Raw genomic sequence first — 6706 nt, 5'->3', positions numbered from 1 at the left:
TTTTTTTGTAGAGATTACCTGGTCTTTGATGAATACGATAGAATATGAATTTCAACCAGTTTTCTTTGAATGTTGAAGTTTTAGACTGCGTTTAAGCTGGCTGTGTGTTGCAAAATGATTTATAGGCCTAAAAGATATCCTAAGTCTTCTGAAATGTAATCTGTTACTGATGTTTTTATTTGCAAAGATTACCTGTTCTTTGAGGAAAAAAAATTGCTGCTGATTTTGATTATACGGAGAAGATGGCTATTAATCGAAATATCATAAGTATTAACTATCAAGACGTATGGAACACTTGTTTTTCAACTGGTTTTAAATATTATTTTCTTAAAATTCCTTCTGCTCGCTTTTGGTGTATAATTTATTCTTTCATAAGGTAACTTGAAGTGCAAGAATGTGTAGATAACCTCATTTGCTTTCTGGCCAGAAATTGTTAATAAAGAGATGCGACTGTTAAGTGTAAAGTAAAGAAATCTAACAACTAAGCCTAGGAACAATATCTTGACTTTGACAAAAGAATACTTGCATATGCGATTATTTGCAAGTATACCATAATTTTTTAACATTTTTAAGAATTATAACAAATAATTATGTATGAAAATCATAATATTCTTCTAAATCATATAAAGTAAATATTTTCAAGATAATTTCATTGTCGCTAGTCATTGTAGACCTACTTATGTTACACTGGGTGGTTGTTGTTGCACCGACACTAATGATCCATCACACACGCTCCCCTGAAGCGTTGATAGCGGTGGGCGCATTCTACTTTTGTATATACATTTTTACATTTTTTTCAGCACTGAAGTGTAAAAGCAGTCAAATAAGACTAGTTAAAATGTTATGCTTGCTTTTGAAACATTGTTAATGCTATGATAATTGTTTTCGTTTCTTTATTTAACATTTGAACTGATGCTTGATGATAACTTCATTTTGGTCAAATGCTTTAGCGATGTGTGAACGAAAGTTTTGAAAATGTTTCGAAAGAGATTTTTCTGAAATTTGCTACACGTGACATTTTCTTACAGTTTTGAAATATATGACAGATTTCACTCTTATGAAGCATATTATGACCTTATTGTATTCAATAATCGCGTTTCCGCATTTAAATAATAGATAGATATAGAGCATGTTAGGTTGCCAGTTAGAGAATTTTGAACGAAATCATATGGAAACATGTCGCATGAGATTTGAGCAGCACTGTACATTACTCTTTTTTTTTATTATATATACAATGTAACCTTTGTGTAACATTTCTTCATTCTAATGATCGATTGTAATTTAGTGATTTTTAATTTTTTTTTCTTTCTGTGTTTTTGTATAGACCTGATGATGGAGACAGTTACTCCGAAACCGGTAGTCATAACAAAATAAAAGATGTTTTATGTACAAGTGTTGGTTTTACTCTTTCTATCAAGACTCCGTTTTCTAAGGGATAGATCAGTTGCAGATATTATTAGACGACGTTATCGAATACCAGTACTGAAACTCTACAGGTTCATCGAAAATTTGGATCGTAAAGTTCGCAAAGTTCAGTGTGACATTGATTTCCTCACTTCCTGCTGTCAACAGAATCTTATTCCAACATTTCTACGTTTTAAACTCTACAATCATGCTCTCCAGCACTCACGTCTTTACCGGAATTGCCAGCGCCAGTTTCTGCGAAGAGAAATTAAAACTAAAAAAGGAATTTTAAACACCTCAACGAAAGATTAACCCGTTCAATTCTTCAATTTAGGGAGGCTGTATCTTGGCTCAATTTCCATCACCTTTTGTGTTTGATTGAACGTATCAATGTAGCGTCTATTAGTCGTGTCAAATTTGTACAGGCTAAGAAATTTAAAAAGCTAGGTTTTACTGATGATGATGGCATTTCGCATGATATTGTTATTTTCAACCATTCAAATAGGGTACTGAATGACCTTGGAAAAAAAAAAAGTCATTTCTAGGGGGTTAAAGTTTGCACTTTCATATAGTAAACTTGATTTTATTGAACACTTTTGTACTTTTGAAATATTTTTTTAAAAATTGATTACTCATGAATTTTATGACCCCGACAATAGAGGTTTTCAGTATTTCAGAAGCTCCTTGAAGCATCTGGCTCAGTCTGCATATTTTGATCCTCATAATGATTTTATTCACAATATCTCTTATCTAAAGATAAATCAATAGTGGTAATACGACCTGATAAAGGCAACGGGGTTGTTCTTTTAAATAAAGATTATTATTTAAGTAAGATGCAATTTATCCTTGACGACCAGACTAAATTTGAATTAGTTAAAGACGACATTCTTTTAAAGTTACTCAATAAGGAGGAAAGTATTAACAGGTTCTTAAGAAAGCTGAAGTCTGAGGGTGTTCTAGATGAACATACTTATAACGATCTATTTACATCTGGATCTAAACCTGGAGTGCTCTATGGCCTCCCCAAGGTGCACAAGGAAGGTGTCCCACTCAGACGAATCATGTCAGCTATAGGTACTTTTAACTACCATTTGTCAAAGTTTCTTGTTCCTATTTTAGCTCCTGTAACATGCAATCAGTATACAGTTAAAGATTCATTTACTTTTGCCAAAGAAATTTGTGATCTAGAACTAGGTAATTTTGTTCTTGTAAATTTAAGGTTAAATCTTTATTTACTAATATTCCTTTAGCAGAAACCATTGATATATGCATCAACAACTTGTTTAATGACTCCAACAGTATCCGTAATTTTAATAAACAACATTTACACAAACTGCTCACATATGTTTAACGCAAATGTATATAAACAAAAAGATAGTGTAGCAATGGGAAACCCTCTCGGTCCTACTTTGGCCAATGCCTTTTTATCTCATCACGAAGTTGTTTTGGTTAGATAATTGTCCCAGTTCTTTTAAACCACTGTTCTACCTACGTTATGTAGATTATACGTTTTTAATTTTTAGATCTGAAGAACATGTACCCCTGTTTCTTGATTATTTTAACTCAAAACACCAAAATATTGAATTTACTTCAGAAGTAGAGAACAATAATACTTTAGCTTTCCTTGACGTGCTCATAAGTAAACACAGCGATAACACTTTTTCAACATCAGTTTACAGGAAACCAACATTTACAGGACTCACAACTTAATTTTCTTCATTCATCCCTATAGTTTATAAACGCAATTTAGCCTGTACACTTGTGACCCGTGCCTTTAACATTTGTTCAAATTATTTTAGTCTTCATTCAGAATTTCAATTTATAAAAGAAATGCTCCAAAAAAACGGTTTTAATATTGCTTTCATAGATACATATGTTGGTAAACAGCTAGAAAAGTTATTGTTCCCGAAAGTTTCCATTTCAAAAGTCAATAAAGCAGTACTGTATTTTACTATGTTTTTCTATGGTAATAAGAGTTTTTCTGTTAAAAATAGACTACTAAAACTTTTAAGAGAATTTTATCCTCAAGTTAATGTTAGGGTAGTGTTCAAGCCTAAGTATACTATTGGTGGTTTGTTTAAGTACAAAGACATCGTACCCCCAGAACTACAGTCTTATGTTGTTTATAAATACGAGTGCAATTGCTGTAATGCAATTTACGTGGGGAAAACAAAGCGCCAAGCACGTGTACGATGGTTTGAACACTTGGGAAGATCAGTTAGGACAAACAGGCTTTTAGCAAAACCACCATTCAGTGCCATACGGGATCACGCAGAAAATAGTGATCACCCTCTAAGGTTAGATTCATTTTCCATTCTCTCTAGTCGAGTGGCCCCCATGGAGCTGGCAATAGTAGAAAGTCTCTACACTTTAAAGTTGAAACCTTCCCTCAGTAACAACGAGAGGTCCACGGAGACGCTGTGTTTTTAAATTTTTAAGTGTGTATGTTTGTATGCCTTCATGATGCAGGTATTTACTTTTTTTAATATTGCTTCCTTTCTTTTTGGTGTGGGATTGTACATTATTTTTTTTTATTATATACACAATGTAAGCCTTTGTGTAACATTTCTTCATTCTAATGATCGATTGTAATTTAGTGATTTTAATTTTTTTTTTTCTTTCTGCTGTTTTGTATAGACCTGATGATGGAGACAGTTACTCCGAAACCGGTAGTCATAACAAAATAAAGGATGTTTTATGTAGCAAGTGCTGTTTTACCTTTCTATACTTTACATATAAATTATACATTATATCTATCTTTTAATAGATTATATAAATATATATATTATAATCTATATATTATATTATATATATAGAATTATATAATATTATATTACGGTGAATATATATTGATGTGTGTGTTTGTGTTGTGGTGTGGTGTTGCATTCATTTCGACACTCATGTGTGAAGCGCATCGAGTAACCGTATCATGAGACTGATTCATAGCGAGAAAGCCTGTCAGAGCGATGAGAAGTAAGTGTAGCCTAAGTTGTAACGAACTAACGTAACGTAAGAAAGCGACACCATTTCCTCATCCCATTTGCCAGTTTGAGAATTGGAACTAGTCTTTCCAAATTACGTAGTTATTAATTAAATCTTCCCGTAACCACAAAATGGCGGCCGCTTTAGAAACACAAGTTGACTCTCATGGTCCTCCTGACCACCTCGCTGACTTAGGCACAAGGGAACCTTATGGACTCACATGACATTCCCATATATCAAAATTTGTTAGATCGTATCCAAGCTGACGAGCAGCAGCTCAAGGAACTGTACTTGAAGAGTGCAGTCAAGTTCAAACCTGCACTGGAAAGAAACAAAAATCACTGGATGAAGCCAGTCAAATGATTCTCCTTCTCATCAATAGAATCAGTGCATTGGCCAATGTAGAGCAGCCAAAAACATGTCTACCTAAACTTAAAAGAGCTTCCTTTGGCCACGTTCAATGGTGAAAAAAGTGAGTTCGCAACTTTCTAGGAACTATTCAATGTTCATGTGCATCAGCGCACCGATTTGGATGGCGTAGCCAAATTCACTTATTTGTTGAGGTCTTTGGTAGGAGAGCCACTCAAGGTAGTTCAGGCCTTGAACGTAAGGATAGTCTCCACTTTGGAGGGTTGCCGATCGTAAAAATATTTGCCAAAAATACACTAATCAAGACAGGCTAATGAAATTTTCAGGCATTATTAGCACTATAATATCGCATATTCTCTGTGAGTTTTATCATCCTACAGGGAAAATAAATGATTTTAAGGAAAAAAATGTGAAATTCAGGGCCCCTTGTACTGAAGGTTATTTGGTGATCGGTGAGAAACTACAGTCTTGAATAGAAATTCGGTCTGTAGGCATGTTGGTATATCCACCTAGAACATGCACATAAATCATTATCAAAATAGAACAGTAAATAAGCACGTTATAACAAAAAAAGAGAGAGCAACAACTGAAGCGAAAACGCAGCCAATAAATATGGAAATCGCAAATATTATAGTATATCTCTCTAAATTGGTCGATGTCGTTTTCTATGTTTCCTACGAGTAGTTTCATCTCAGAAAACCATTTTAGGGGTATCTAAACTAATTTTTCAAGTTTCTTGTCCTCAGAAAAAATCGCTTTTTTCGCTTTTTCTCTGGTTTTGTTTTTTTTTTCGGGAAGGGGGGGGGGGGGGGGGGGGTGTATTTCTTTGATTGTCCTAAATAATATAATTTTTAGATGTTTTAGGCTATCAAGTGACATAATAACTACAAACTCTCTGAAGGTTTTGTCCCTAAATCGAGGTTTGAATTTTTTCTGAATATTTCTTCCTAGCTACCTATAGTCTGATTTTTCGGCGGGGCTTTCACTGAACTTACCTGAAGTTGTTGCTCTTTTTTTTGTTATAACGTGCTTATTTACTGTTCTATTTTGATAATACTTTATGTGCATGTTCTAGGTGGATATACCAACATGCCTACAGACCGAATTTCTATTCAAGACTGTAGTTTCTCACCGATCACCAAATAACCTTCAGTACAAGGGGCCCTGAATTTCACATTTTTTTCCTTAAAATCATTTATTTTCCCTGTAGGATGATAAAACTCACAGAGAATATGCGTTATTATAGTGCTAATAATGCCTGAAAATTTCATTAGCCTGTCTTGATTAGTGTATTTTTGGCAAATATTTTTACGATCTTTTACGATCGGCACGGTCGGCACCCCTCCAAAGTGGAGCCTACCCGTAACTGCAGCCAACTATGGGGTGGCACGCAATTTGTTAGACAAATACTACGGTAACCAGCATCATACGCTGATCATTCTACATCGGCGGTTATCAAATATCTTTGTCCTTAATGTAGTTACCTTGACCTTAAAAACTTCTGTATCGAGCTTACGGTACTAATTGAACAAATTAAACATCTTACTGGTTCTGCGATGGATCAAGGTTTGTTAATCAGTCTCATTAACCAAAAATTGTCTCAAGGTCAGATTTATCAGAAAGTCATAGAATATCTGCACAAATGTGATTTTTCCTTGGATGAACTCTTTGAAGCATTAGATTTTTTCATATGCTCTATGGAAATGACTCATTACAGCGAGGCGAAAGTGTTTTACCGACTGTGCATACGAAAAGATTGGAAACCAACCCCCCTCAGACAGCGACGTGTCCATTTTGCAACAATAATCATTCTGCTTACAATTGATTAAAGTATCCAAATGTTACATCCAAGAAACACCAACTTATTTTGAACAAGAAATGTTTTAATTGTTTCGCTTCTGGTCATGCGAGTAAACAGTGCAGTAGCAAACGTAACTGCAAATTGCGTGAT

This window comes from Macrobrachium nipponense, chromosome 22 (genome assembly GCF_015104395.2).
Source record: "Macrobrachium nipponense isolate FS-2020 chromosome 22, ASM1510439v2, whole genome shotgun sequence".
Classification (NCBI taxonomy): Eukaryota; Metazoa; Arthropoda; class Malacostraca; order Decapoda; family Palaemonidae; genus Macrobrachium; species Macrobrachium nipponense.
The sequence above is the reverse complement of the archived record's forward strand: the minus strand, read 5'-3'. Positions refer to the sequence as shown.